Source organism: Megalopta genalis, chromosome 19 (assembly GCF_051020955.1).
Source record: "Megalopta genalis isolate 19385.01 chromosome 19, iyMegGena1_principal, whole genome shotgun sequence".
NCBI classification, from domain to species: Eukaryota; Metazoa; Arthropoda; class Insecta; order Hymenoptera; family Halictidae; genus Megalopta; species Megalopta genalis.
The window spans coordinates 2,078,690-2,093,994 of NC_135031.1; the positions used below are offsets into that span (position 1 = coordinate 2,078,690).

Sequence of the window (15,305 nt, forward strand, 5' to 3'; positions counted from 1 at the left end):
GTGTTATGTCGCGACGCCCGCTCGTGCGGTGCCACGGACGATTAAACACGTTTTAATTTGAGAGCAAAAACAGAAGTGCGTGCTTACCCGTCTGTGGCATCGCACGAACGGTATTGCGTCGCGGGATAACACGTCCGTGGCATCGCACAAGCGGCATTACGTCGCGAGATACAGTAATTTCTCCCAGAAATGTTCGGAGATCGGAATTGAATCCTTACAGATCTGAGAATACTAAGCCGCGATTCTTCGGACCTCGCGATTCGTTTTTATAGCAACTCGGGCAGTCGGAAAAAAATATCATAGCAATGCTAGAATAAGAATGATAACTTAACTTTTCTGTTTATAATTTTTTGCAACGATTTGAAGGCAATTCGGAGGCCACGTGCCACGATTCGAAGGCAATTCGCAGGCCACGTGCCACGATTCGAAGGCGTTTCGGAGGCCACGTGCCACGGTTCGAAGGCAATTCGCAGGCCACGTGCCACGATTCAAAGGCAATTCAGAGGTTTTTCTTACCTGAATCACATCCAAACAAGCAATACATTACATAGGCGTAGGACTAGCACAGGGAAATTCGCAGCAATTCGAAATTTGGCATTTCCGGGAGAAATTACTATACACATCTCGTCTGTGACACTTTCACATTTTCGAAAATATTACTGAAAAGTGTTGTAATATATAATTTTCGACGGATACTATTTTTCGAACGTAACGCGAATGTATCAATAAAATTTAATCAAAATAGAGTTGCACGATGCCTAGTGCTCGTTTCCATCAATTTTCGTTTCAATATGCCTTTGTGATACTTCTTTGCTAATTTCACGCAACTTCGATAAGTAAAAGCGTCAGCTTTCCGTGAACAAATATGCCTGTCGTTGTACGCGCAGATATTATAGTATTTGCCTACAACACAGTTATCTCATATAATTTCGTTTTCGTCTCGAAACGTAGTTAAGAACGTTAACTTAGAAAACGTGGCGCATGCAATCAGATTTACGATAAGGAGACCAAACAGGCGGGGCGATATTCGAGTCGAGCATTATAAAGCAGTAAAAGAGAGGAACAGTTTGACGAGCGCTAAGCGTCGCAGTAAATAAAGCCTAAATTGTTTCGTGTTTGTTTTTTTCTTCGTAGAAGTGCATTTACATTTCGAAAAATTGTGAAACGAGGAATCGGAAAGCGGCTGGTTTTTGTAAGTCTAGTGGTTCTAGTCGAAGAGATAAGGCGAGATGAAATGTTGTTTACGAGACGACCGGACGTTTCAGGTGCGTGCGTAATAGCGGGCCTTGGATGCGTCAAAACCATTTGGAGCGCGTGTAATCAATGCCACGTTGATGAAAACGCGGTGAAACCGGCTGCAGGGACGAGCCGGCGCTAACTGCGCGAAGTGCACAGTGCGTCTTATGTCTCGAAACGTGGAGGTAATCGGAGCATTACCAGTAATCAGTTCCACAAACGATACTACTACTTGCTACTTCGAAGTCAAATCTGGGCACATTTGAAACGACATTGTTCTTCGTGACGTATTATTTTATTTCCCAATTATTCCCATACTTGTGATCGCTAGACTGCGGATGTTTATGCAAAATAAAAATGGTTTGCATCAATTACAAGACACAGGCGTCAAGCACGTTCTATTCATTTTCTAAAATTTCAATAAATTAAAATTAATGCAACATGCTTAGTTTCTTTTAATTTCTTCGCTTTGTTTTGAAATTATATCCACGCGTTTTTGCCACACATGCATAAAATCGGCGGTCAAGCAATCACTTTTGAAATAACATTGTTTGAAATATTAATTCAAACAACATATTATTTTGATTTTATAATTATCTGAAATAATTATTTTACATCGTTGTGAAACTTTTTTCGAAAATTACATGCTGATCTAATTGTCGGCTCTGGATTACACCGACATCCTCGTTGACATTTCTGAAAGATAAAATGACAGATCTGACTATGTTAAATGATGCTATGCGTCTATGATCCAACATCTGCAAACGTAATCGTCGTACAGTAACCAAAATTTTCGGTATCATGGCCGAAAGAAATATTTATGTTTATTATGTACATTACTAAAATATATTATAAACAAGTTAGATAAGAGAATATTTCTGTTTCCTTAATGATTTAATCTCTTATTTATTGGTTAATTAACAGGATACTCCTCTTAATGGTAATCGTTTTTTAGTTTTTTTTTTATTCTTTTACTACTATTGCTTTATGTGCACTTTTTACTGATCGACTTATTTACGTAATTTATAAAATCAAAGTTATTGTGCAATTTTATCTATTCGTATAATAATTATTCAAGATCGTATGCTTAACCTGCATAATGCAACAATATTCCGTTAATATGAAAAATAAGTTCCATAAAATGTTAAGTTCCATTAATATAAAAAACGTTCTTGTTTCATCAATTTTTTGAAAATTATGTATTTGAAATTCCATCAAGAAAAATGCAAGTTTTTTAAAACTCTACTGAAAACTCTACAAAATAAATTAAAATCAACGTCTTGATAAGAATAACTTTATTGAAATGAATAGATTGGTAAATATATGGATGGGTAGATTCGTTAACACTAAAGGCACGTAAAAAGATTCAGAAATCATGTTTCCAAAGTGGCAATGTCAAGAAAATAAGGTAGTAGCCGCCGTATAACATGAACGAAAGCCGGATCGTGGGCGTGCACAATACTATGGAACGCGTGAAGTTTGAACAATAAAGAGTACCAGCCTGCTTCGAAGTGCAACAGGCTCGTAAAGCGTAGCCGTGGTTAACTGGAAGATAATTCGATGGTAATTTTAACGCGTACTCCTTCTCTTCTTTACTACCCACCCACTAATCAATCGCTTTTACCGGCGCGGACCGTAATTTCTCGTGGCTTTCACCGCGTTATCGAACAAATCATTGCAGCGAGAAACACGGTTCGCCGTTTATTCATACGAACACCAGTATGCGACGCACGGTACGTTAAATACGAGAGATGAAACAGGAAAGCTTGCTTTAGTAGAACTTCAAAAATATTTCGAATGTTCAGGTGATTTCAATTTTCTACTTAATTACATGATATTTGAAATTCTCAGGTAACTTCGATTTTCTTATATCTGATACAAGACATTCTATATTTTTATATTAACGTTTCAAATTGTTTTTCTTGATATATCTGATATTGCATTTACTGGATTTCTGTGAAGGATCACTTTGAATTACATGTGTTTAATTTTAAGAATGCCGTATTTACGTATTATCAAATTTTTTTTAACATTTTAATTTTAGGATTTTATAATATTGTATGATTTACGTATATGCTTAACTTTATTCCAAAATTTAAACAATGAACTTGCAATATTGTCGAGGGTGCCACGTTTTTCTAACAATATTAAAATTAATATATCTCCTAAACAAATGATTTGTTTTAACATAAATTCATAACCTAAAATGTGTCAGCCGATGTAATAAAAAATATGTGACCCCATTTGAAAAAACGTTAATGACCATCTAACAGGAAAACTAGTATATGAAACATTTTTTGCTACGTGTAATAATGACATAAATCTAGATGATAATATGCGGAAATTCGTCCTGTATATCAGATAAGTAGGTAGGATAGTCAATATTATTTACAAATATATCATATACAATCGTCTTTTTAAACGGAATAACTTTTTTAAAATTGGTTCAAAGGACTTCAATATTTTTCAGATGTTAGATAGTTTTCTATGGAATAAGTATACAAAAAGTTTTTTAGATTGCGATTGATTGGAATGATAAAAAAATTAAAAAATTAAGTTTCTTCAACTTCCTTGTACAAACTTTCTTTCTATAATAATTATAACAGATTGAAAATAATACTTTAATATCATAAAATTCTTTTAATCTCTTTCAGCTATTTAATATCGTAACTAGTCACACAATTTTGCTACAAATCTATAAAATTCGCTGTCCAGTTATCACATGAGTCAGACTCGATAAAGTATGACAAAGGGTTAATATGAAAATAGTCAAATACCAAATAATAGTCAATTTGAAAGTAGTACATCGATAGTCTTCAATTACTTTAAATTTGTCCAACGTTTTAAATTACTGTCAATCGTTTTAACCGAATTAAAAATGTACGTCTCACTTTTCGTGCCATTCCAAATATTGGGTTGGCAACTAAGTAATTGTCGATTCGTTCAATGAAATAAAAAATTGTTTTTTACTTGGAATGAAGTTTAATCCGTAATGTATTTTCCATTTTGTTCGATGACCTTTTGCCATCTCTCTGACAACTTGAAAATTCCACGCTCGTAAAAAGTCTGATCCTTTTCGGCCAAAAACTGAGTTAAGTGAGATTTTACAGCGTCATTGTCATTCAAAGTTTTACCACGAAGGGAGTTGTCCAGGGATCGAAATAAGTGGTAATCCGATGGCGCGAGATCAGGGCTATATGGTGGGTGTAACATCAATTCCCAACCAATATCCATCAATTTTTGCCGAGTGGACAAAGACGTGTGCGGCCTGATGGAAAATGACACCTTTACGATTGACCAATTCTGGTCGCTTTTCCTTGACCGCTGCATTCCATTTGTCCAGTTGCTAACATTCACGGATAATAAAAAATAACATAATAATAATAATAATAATAATTTTATAATATAACATTTACGGATATCATAAAAATGGGAGTGAGAGACATCTATAACTGTGAAATCGGCAATTACTTAGTTAACAACCCAATAGTAACAAAATTAAAATGAAAATATTGTATATTAGTCATTGTCTAATAGACTAGTCCTTTTGTCATCTGAAAGAAATTCAAGTCATCCGGTCCAATTTGAAAAAAAGTTGTTGCGCTTAAAAAGGCGTACGAATACTTTTGTCCGTCACTGTGTAGCAAGATGGAATCGTAAGCCTCGAATTAACATCCGGTACGCCGCACGCTCAAGTATACTTCGTAGTCAAACAGTGGAATCTCCTATTCAAAGTCAGACAGCGGGCGCCGCCGCGTTTACGAGAGCTCTCGAAATACTTGAAAAACTGGATAAACCTTTGAAAGCGAACGGCTGTACGATACCGCCGATGGTTTTACGATCGTGAAACCTAAATTGTATCGATGCGCTACCGGTTTCATTCGTATTATCGCAAACAAACATTGCCGTTCCTTCAGATGCTGCGGTCGAGTGTGTTTAGTTAGACAGTGGAACCTTCTATTTCCAGTCGGACGCCAGACACCAGAGCGCTCCCGAGAGTGAAAAATTTGTTTTTAGTATAATTATCTTGCGGACGATTCGTGTTCAAGGACTCGACGCTCGGTCAAAAGAGGAGTACCTCGTGCGAAACGCAAGCAGAACCGTTGATAGAATAAACTGCTGGTAAAATAATCGTTACTGCTTCGGAACAGTGATCTCGTTCAAACGTCGTCGTCATCGGTTCGAGGAGTTATAAATCCCTGTAGTTTTGGAACGACTGCTACCCGGAAACCTTAAATGCGTTAAACTCTGTTAGTAAGCGATTGCGCGATGAAAGAAACAAAACATGGACCTCGTTACTTTCTGGAACGTTCGTAGTTCTTCTAGGAAACTCAAATTGGAATACAGTAAATTCTCCCTAATTGACGCTCAGCTTGTACACAAAAATGGACAATTTCGGAATGATCGTATCTCCTCTTCCCAAATTGTTCATTTTTGAGCGTGAAGCTGGGCGTCATTTAGGGAGAATTTACTGTACTTGTATCGTTTGATCATAATTTCCCTGCAGTTGCAATAACCAATTATTAGGTTGATTAAAAGATCTTATCTCGTATTTTAACGTTCCCAATTATTAAGTAGATTATAAAATATTATCTCATATCTTAACATTCGCAGCGAACTTGTATCTTATGGAATTAATTGTTTATAAAACGCAGGCAGTTTATTGGAAAATATTCTATCACCATTCAGTGTATCTGTTTATTTATAATGTCTAAAATGTCGATCTGAGTATGCAGATTTCGAAACATAAGGAATATTAAAATTGACAAGGTCTAATTACGTTTTTTATTTTTTATCCCGCTATAAGTAATATTTTGCTTGACGAAAGGAACTTTTCTATAAAACTAATTTTGGTAAAACGACGTATAAAAATGAGAATCTGCACACAGATGCTCAGTTATTATGTCATTAATTATGTCATGTCATATCAATGTTAATTATGTCATTGCACTGAAATGAAAAAAGTCAAAACATCGTTGTCAATACGATACATATGTATTTTATTATCATTCCTAATGCGATTATAATGTAAGTATTATATTATAGAAGTAATATGATTTGATCGGCATTCATGACAATACGAATATGATTTAAAGCCATAAAATTAATATAAAAAATAGGTAATTCCTCTATTATACTTTTATATTTTGGTTAGTTTTTATATTTTAATTTGCATTTATATACAGCTTTCGCACTCCAAATTAGCGCTTTCTGTAAATCACATTCACCTTATTGCACTCCAAATGAACTCTTTCGCAGGACTTACTTACCTTTTTGCAAATAAAATTCACTCCAAATAGTTATTTATAAAATTTAATTCAATTTTTAAATTTAATATGAATTTTATTACAAATAAACAAGATTTTATTACAAACAAGATTTGCAAAAGGCTGAATTTTCAAGAAAGTGAAACAGACCTGCGAAACTATTAATTTCGTGTGCAAAACGGTGAGCATGATCTACAACAGTATTAATTCGTAGTGCGAAACCTATATCCATTAAAATCGCTTTCGGAAAGGAAAACGAAAAATCGATGTTTGCACAGTGAGAAGTACGTATCGAGGAAAACGATCGATAAAATTCGATCAAGATTTACGACATTTTGCATTCGAAATTTCCGTGACTGTAGAAGGCAACCGTGTCCCGAACGTCTACTAGTCGTGCACAGATTTCTTATCGGCTCGATCGCTGCGTAGGAGGATCGACATGATCTACGAGCCACTGTAGCGACAGCATTAACGTGATCTATGGAACCCAGACGTTCGGCGACGCGACGGCATGAATGCATTATTGCACGTTGTCTGATCGATGCGTGCGAAACGGAAGGTGTGTTCTGTCAATTCGGATCCATAGATCCTGGGGATTTTCTTCACCCTGTCCACGATCTTTCCATTTTGGCAAAAAATGATTTTCAACAAGAATTATTTTTGCAGCTTTCTTACATTTTGATTTATATCTTGGTAAATAATTCGTAAATGTAGTTCCCAGCCTATATGTCTCAGGTAAAATAGATAACGATGCATGATTTTTTTTATAAAAGTATAAATATAAAAAGCATAAATATCAAATGGTTTTACGTTTCTTTGCAGTAGAAGGAAAAGAATACAAGTGTTTCTAAAGCAATAGATGCTAGGACTGATAAATGCTACTATCGTATTTCATTTTGATTATTTATTTCTCTTTTAGTCACTGGAGTAAATGTAAACACAGAATCTGTACCAGTTTTGTGTTTTAGGAAACTGACATGGTTTCCAAAACAGTATAAGTCCATTTTTTTTAACCCTTATAAGTTACTGACATAATCGATTTCTGCTCTCTCAGATTTATCTGACAGAATCTTAATGCAAAAATGTCATCACTAACACACGTATACAGTTAACGCTGACAAAAGAACGAACAACGCCGATAATGAAATAAAGAAACAAAAAGAGATCGATTTTCTTGATCGATTAGTAGATTCGTGCTATTTTACAATACATGGTTTCAATGATCAATGACAGTGATTTGTATTGTTATGCACTGTTGCATTGTTACATTAAATTCATTCTATAAAATCTATGCTGTTCAATCCTAAATCATCAAAATATATCGGAGTAAAAAATCATTCTTAAACCATATCAATAGACAGCGGATTTTTATGACCTTTGATTAAATTCATAATTAATTTGTAGACTGCAGATTTTACGTATTTATAACAAAATGAAGCAAGAGAAACACAAAACAGCGAAAAGGTTAGAAGACTTTAAGGATATTATTATATTGTTTTCAATCTATTACATGAGTTAACACTAGATTTACGAAACCCGTCAAAATAACGGGTCACTAATTTTTTCATTTATGATTATTCATATCGTAAAGATATGATAATTTTTAAAATAATTTTATAAACTAATATAAAACAGCTGTTTTTTGGCTCCGTAAATCTAGTGTTAAGAAAGGAAAGTAATATTTATTCTCGTTCAGTTTGTTGCAACTATAGTAGACGATTTTTATTTCGTATAAAGATTCGCAGTCTATTAATTACAAGTAAATAATTCAGTTGAAAGTTTTGATATCAGTTAATAAACAAATAATAAATAATAATAATATAACAATAATATAATAATAAATAATAAATATATCAAGAATTTTTGATTTCCAAATCTCGGTAAGTGAATCTGAAAATACCGTAACAGAAGGTAACGAAAAATCATAAAAAATTTCTAAAATTTTACTTATTAATACATATTACTAGACTGCGGATCTTGATGCATTCGTGGCATGTGGAGATTTTTGGAATGCAAGAAAACATAAATTAGCGTGGTCTAATAATGTTTCTATTGTCTTTCGACAATGAGAAATCGTTTAGTTAACGAAAGAAACATTTGTTGAACTCTAATTTCTGCAAAATGACATGTGAAACTGAGAATTTGCATAAAAATCCACATTTATATTCCGTAAATAAGTATCAACATCTGAACATTTACGAGAGTGTTTCGACTTTTGTCCAAAATTCTTCGATTCTGTCGCACTATGCGCCAGTTTCGCAGGGGCGCGATCGTCAACGTTGCACCATGAAGATCCGTGCAGAGGAAGACTTCCTTTTGCACGCCCATGCGACACCCACGTCTGCGCCGCAGACTATCGCTTGCACGTCGTTAAAAGCTGCGCTAACCTTTCGTTTCGGCCGAAAAAATGTCAAACTACTTTCGATCGGCGCAACGAGTGGGATCCAGGGCTCGATCGGAAAAATTGTAATTCCTAGCGACGAGGGGTTTCTGTACCGCCCACGCGTGTCAGCCCCGGTGACGTACGCCGCGGGATTCTAATCGGAATGCGATAACTATGTCGATAAACCGAGTAATTCGAGAATAAGAAGTCGAAACTGTTGACAGGGAGCGAACGGAATATTAATTAGTTTATCTTAACACGTTCGCGTGGACGACTGATTTCGTGTAAACCGGTATAACGGTGTGCCCGCTGCAATGGCTGACTCCGGCCATTCTTATATCCGAAGACTCGCGTTTGCTTTGCTAGGGTAGAGGAGCCAGTTACTGTGCCCTGTTGGCGGACTTTAGGGGTTTTCACTACTAAATACAACTTCAGCAATTTAATTGGCAATGAATAAACTACTAAAATTGAAACTAAAAGCAAAAATTCAAGTAAATAATATAATTAACCTAGTGACATCTTATCTACAATGATTTATTTTATTGCATATTGCGTATATTAATAAATATTCGTTCAGTATTTTCGTAAGCTTTCTCTATAAGCTTCACACAAAATTTCGCGAATTCGGTATCAAAAAATTCAAATGATTTTTGTGATATCAGAGAAAATTTGATTGACAATTGCAAAACATTATTTGAATGCTCACAAACAATTATTTCTAAAAGAATTTCGTTCGTCAACGAATTTGAATAAGGTTTTAAAATTGTCTTTGCAACAACAATGTAATTAGAATGAAAATTGTATTGATAAATAAATTTCTAAAACATGATAGAATTCTTACACACAATTACTTTCACAAAAATGATCTTCAACGATCAATGAAAAGCATTTATTTCACTAATTCTCTTATACAATGGATTTGTAATGAAAGTTTATAATACGAAAAATAGGATTACAGCACCGATTAAAATTATCATTGAATTTGGTATAAAAGTGAACACACGTAAGAGATAACAAGTATAATGTCAAGAGATAACAAGTTAAAAGTCCCGTCATTTCAAGGAGTACGATTGCTTGAACATTAGGGGATGGAATTTCTTCGAGTGGATCGTTTTAAAAGAACTGCGTTTATTTAAAGCGTAGGGCGCGAGAGGAGGCTGTTTCTTCGAAAGTCAGCAGATGCACAAGAGTGTTTTAATAACACACGCTATATTCCAAGGTATCAAAGCGACTGTTTGTGTGTTCTGCGAATTTATCTTCGCCGACAGCTCATTACCCGATAACGATAGACAGTCTGGCGAGAGAGGGAATTATGAAATCGAGGCAGATGCAGAGCAATAATTTCTCTGCAGTCGTTTTATTCTAGTTGTCTACGCCGAGCGTCGCTGTAAATTAGCGCAATAGTTATCTGCATCGTTGCGTTGCACGTTATTAGCCCCATTTCCATCGTAATCATATGGAGCCTGTTAATGGCAATCGTAACAAAAATCATAAAGATATTGACACGCAGTGAATGTTTTCTTATGTAACAATTTTTACAAGAGATCCAAGTCTGTGTAAAAGTATTTAAATAATTTTTAACTTTCACGTAACTTGCACGCTTCAAATGAGTTATAAATTATGCTTTTTATGAAAAATTGTTAAATATAAAAGTCACATGGTTACAAAAGAGTAAACAATAATTTTTCTTATAATTTTTATAAAAAGTCTGGAACTGTCTAAAAATATTCAAATGATTTTTGCAATTGGTCCGAGTTTGTATATAAATATAAAAATATTTAATTTCTGCGAAAGGTCTGGATCCGTGTAAAAATCGAGATCTAATCGTGCATAGTGAACATTTTAACACAATTTGCATAAACAATGATCGCAATCCAGTCGCGAGAAATTTACGATCGTTTCGGTAGCTACTATGTCGGCCATGAAACGAGCGGATGAATGATTTCGCGTGAACCATGTTCGTGTTATCGCGGCCCGCGGTGAAAGCGGAGGTGTCATTTTAATTAAATGCACACGGCAAACACCTGGTGTTCTGCGCTGTCCGGAAATGCTGTTCGACAATCATTACGTTAACAGTGGACAACAATAGTATTGTGGGAGGCGAGTCAATTGCTTCTTAAACACATTAAGAATAATACAGGGTGTCCCAAAAATGTCTCGTAATCCGGAAATGGAGGGTTTCTGAGGCCATTTGAAGTGACTTTTTCCTTAGCGAAAATGCAATCTGCGGCTTTGTTTACGAATTATTAACGAAAAACAGTGACCAGTGACAAGCGCACGAAGCCCAGTTCCGCTCATTGTCTCGTATCAGTTGTTCTCGCCTCTCATTGGTCACTGTTTTTTCGTTAATAACTCGTAAACGATGTCACAGAGAAAATTTTTGGAAAAGGAAAAAGTTACTTTGAATGACCTCAGGAATTGAATGACCTTTGAATGACCTTTCCAGATTGCGAAAAATTTTTGGGACACCCTGTATACTCAGAATAAAGCATACAATTATGAAGATAGCATAAGATTATTAACACTTGAATAAGGAACATTTTTGACGGAAATATAATCGAGTACGTTTAGTATCATTCGTAATATCACTTATTACTTTTCGACATATTTTTTAAGGTATCGTGTCTAGACAGGTTAGTTTTTTCTTACAGGCCTTAATGAATCATGTGGCAATTTAATTTAATTCTCAAAAACTAGATAGTCAAATAACAATATTTATGTTGTTAAGAGCACTTATTTGATGAGTTCCGGATCGTATTTTATTGTCGAACTTAAAGAAAAAGTTGAAATACTTGGCGAATAAATAAAATACAAGCCGATGTGTTACAAAAATGCTATTTAAAATAAACCTAAATATTTACGCACTCAACTATAACTTATTAATAGACCGCGGATCTTCAAAATAAAAAGTTTTTCCATCGATTGCAAGAAACAAGAATTAAGCAGAAAATTGTCTCCTGTTTCAATAATTTTTAGTAAGAATTTAGTGAGAGATTCTTCCGGTAGTTCTCCTTTTTCATATTTCATCCTCTCAGTTTACCCGTAAATTTATAAAATCCGCAGTATACTTATTAACGCAGCATAGGTACTAACACGGCAATGGCGTTCTCAGACGTCGTCGTATGCCTAGAGAATGCACTAAAATTTTAGCGTCCGCACCGGTGCCATTGACATTGGCTGAATCATTAGTTTACGAATCTAACTTTATATCGAGGAATCAAAAATCACATAATTAATAACGAATTACAAAATTCTATAAATTCCTTCGAAAACTTCGAAAAACAATTCGAAAAGAATTTCGGTGGAAGTTGCAGCCCCAATCGTCGCATTCTAAAACAACTATAGTTCTGTTTCGAATTCGTGAATTAAATTGTTAAATAAATGGTCCGTCGTCCGGGCTTATCATAAAGCTACATTTATAAAGCCGGGCAAAAACTCTTGTTGGCACTGACATTTACTGTAAGCAGAAGCTAATTTACAGTTTCCCAGGAACGCCAAAGGAACAAGAGTTCGCGATGGCGAGCTTTAATAATATAATGACCGAAAATTGTTATTACCCGAGTAAATAATCATTTCTCGGAGCCGGGTCGTTCGTTTCTTTTTCGCGACGGAAATTTTTATTACTTTTTAATTAACGGAATACGCGTAATCTTCGATAATGATATTATAGGATTGGTCGAAAAATTGATTAAAATATAATTGCTTCCGGTGAAACGAGTTTGCAACTCCGGCGCCGGAGCCAGAGTCGGAGACCGATCGATCGATCGGTCGTGACTTAATCGAAACACGGCCAGGCCACCTAGTCGCGCGTTCACCGCCGCCGATATGAATCGATCGATGATGACGACTCCGATCGTTCCATCTTAATCGATACAAATTTTCTGTGTCTGGTGACCGATCGGGGTTTCTTTTCTCCTGATTGCCTCGCCTCTTCGTTTTCATATTTCCAACCGACAACGTTCTAACGAGCCGAGCTCTGTTCTGCTCGTCGAACCAACCCGAGAAATCTTACGTTACTGGTTTTTCATTGAACAGGCGAACGGTTGTATAGCCGGCGATTGTACGCTGAAATTATCTAGTTAGTCGAACGAGCCAATTTATTGAAACTGACACTTATTTAATCATTTCCGTGGTTTCGGTTCAGTAAGCATTTCCAGTGATCAGTGGCGAAACGGGGATGGGCAAAACGCGATTCCGATCGGTGAATCTTACCCTTAACCGGTATAATTATTCTCACAAAAATGACTGGTTATGAAATGCTGTTGGGGTTGGCGATAGAAGCTAGACAAAAAGTGTTCATCCAATTGTACGCTACATAAAACGTTGCATTGATGTTTCATTTTTAGCTAGTGTATAAGATAATCAAACTTTTACCAAAAAATTGAAACAGAATCACACATGAATTTTAATTACATGAAAATTAAATATTCTATTCGATGTAAAATGTTCTTGAAATAGAATCTTATTTGAACGTTTAACATATTCGACCTTATGTAACAAATTTTCGAAATAGAACTTTGCTGGAATGGCGACAATAGAATATATCATGTGGTACAATAAATATACTAGCATGCTACTCTATGATACAATAAAATATAATAGTATTTATATATATTTATTATATTATTAATTACTCTGCTATTTCTATATTGTATTCTATACTCATACATGACTTTAAATATAACTTATTTATGAAAGATGAAAGTTTCAAACATTCCCTCATAATTTTCTAACGACATAAATCCTTAGCTATAAACATTAACTTCGATGGAGGCATTAATCTGGATCTTCAAAAAATACATTCAAGTATATGCAAAAAGAAACTGATACATAACGATTCGAATCGATTTAGTCAAGGCTGCCATAAAATCGTCGAAAGCATCCGCCGTGTTAACGTAGAAGTAATGGAGCAGGCACGGTCCGCGAGGGATTAATGAAATTCATATAATCAACGCGAACATTTCCGACAGATCAGCGACGGCGCCTATAAGTTCCAGACGTAATCCTAATTTTTGTTCGCAGGTCTAGCGTCTAACACGGCCATTGGCCAAGCACCTCCACGACCGCTATACTACGAACAGAATAATAACTTGTAGCGAGGAAGTATACACAAGTACACGAACAGAAACAGGCATCGGGGAATTACACGCTCGTAATTCGAGGTCGCAACTCACGAGAACCGCGGAAGGATCCTCTCGAGAGCGCATTCCATCTTTCCACGAGGACAGACTGGATAAAAATACTATTTGAATGAAACAAATACTATATAAATATATAGTACATAATAGTAGATAATAGTACACAGTACATAAATACTATTTGTATGAAATAATATTTAAAAATTTATCTGACATCATAGAGATAAATACACATATATTGAAAATAGTTATATGTTGTAGCAAAGAAAATTATTAATTTCAATAGTATTTTCTTAAGATGTACGGGAAATAATTATTTGAAATAGTATTTCATTAATAGTATTTCGATTAATTATTTGAAATTTTATTTCTTACGATTAACATTCATGAGAAAAATGAACCTTCAGACAAACAAATACTGTTCTGAAAAATAAGCTTTCTCTAATATTTCTCTTATCTAAACAATGTAAATCGAACATTTAACATCTGTTTGTTTTTAACAATATACATATCTCAAATGTAAACACGAATGTCAAGATATACTCGCAGTTGCTTGGTCGTAAAATTTTGTGGAAATAACATTCAAGTGTTCCATTTCACATACAGTAAAGAAATTATTTATTTCAATTGAATGTTTTTCAGATTCATATTGTAAAATATATATTTTGAATTCTTATTATATGTATATTCGTGTATATGGTTATGTCAAACAGTATAAATTTCTTGGAGGATATTAGAAGTATTAGTTTATATACTAGACAATGGCTAACAAACTGTTAACAAAAATTTCATTTGCTTGGCATGATAAAACAATTACGAAATTATGTTTCTCCAACTTCTTTATCTGAATCTACAATGAAACCGACTTTAATGAAATTTTTAAGCATGTGTACAAGTTAACGAGATTTACAAAATGCATTTCTTAAATCTTCGTTACAGATTCAGCTAAAAAAAGTTGAAAAAATATCATTTTTTGATTCTTTTATTATGCCAACTAATTGCAATTTTTGAAAACAATTTTTTAGCTAACGCAGCTAAGAGAAATGGAATTTGCAAATAGTTGTATTTCTTAATTAAAATATTTGTACCCAAGTTTGCACAATGGTTATCCATACCGCAAGGAGCCGAAATCATTTACTGCGAAATTATGATGACAAGACGTTCACGGGGATTTTCAGATTTTTCCGTTATGCACTGACTAATAGCCAGTAATCCTTGGTGATTGTTCGCCGTCTTCTATTACGGTTTACTAGCTAATAGCCATAAAGTTTATGAATGTTT

At 34.7% G+C, this 15,305-nt stretch overlaps 1 protein-coding gene and 1 long non-coding RNA gene across 5 annotated transcripts in view; one reads left to right on the forward strand and one right to left on the reverse strand.

Moving 5' to 3' along the window:
- The window catches only part of wb (wing blister), a 256,747-nt gene that overhangs the window by 34,195 nt on the left and 207,247 nt on the right, over positions 1 to 15,305 (reverse strand). The window lies entirely within an intron of this gene.
- LOC143260784 (uncharacterized) lies at positions 251 to 15,116 on the forward strand. The gene is made up of 3 exons (XR_013035065.1): positions 251 to 1,192; positions 1,266 to 2,799; positions 13,909 to 15,116. It is a non-coding gene; the product is annotated as an uncharacterized LOC143260784 (long non-coding RNA).